The sequence below is a fragment of the Penaeus monodon genome, chromosome 28 (assembly GCF_015228065.2).
Source record: "Penaeus monodon isolate SGIC_2016 chromosome 28, NSTDA_Pmon_1, whole genome shotgun sequence".
NCBI classification, from domain to species: Eukaryota; Metazoa; Arthropoda; class Malacostraca; order Decapoda; family Penaeidae; genus Penaeus; species Penaeus monodon.
In genome coordinates this window covers 36940896-36941179 of record NC_051413.1, presented here as the reverse complement: position 1 = coordinate 36941179, position 284 = coordinate 36940896, and positions in this window count along the sequence as shown.

Here is a 284-nt window from a genome sequence, read left to right as displayed (position 1 = left end):
AATCAGAAAAATTTAATTAACAGCCAATGACAAACCCATAGCAATGAGATATCAATAATTACCACACTGCTTGTGCCATTTTTTTTTTTTTAAGCGGGTCTTCATTAACAACAGCGACTCAATTACTGAAGAAAATAACCGGTAGAAATAACTTTCTGTGGCGTCCTTTTTTTTTCTAAAATTTATTTCTATTATATTTTCTTGAATATAACGTGAAATTAAATTGTTTTAGGCTCGATTGATTTCATGCATCTTCCTGAGGATTCACATCGAGAGATAAGAAT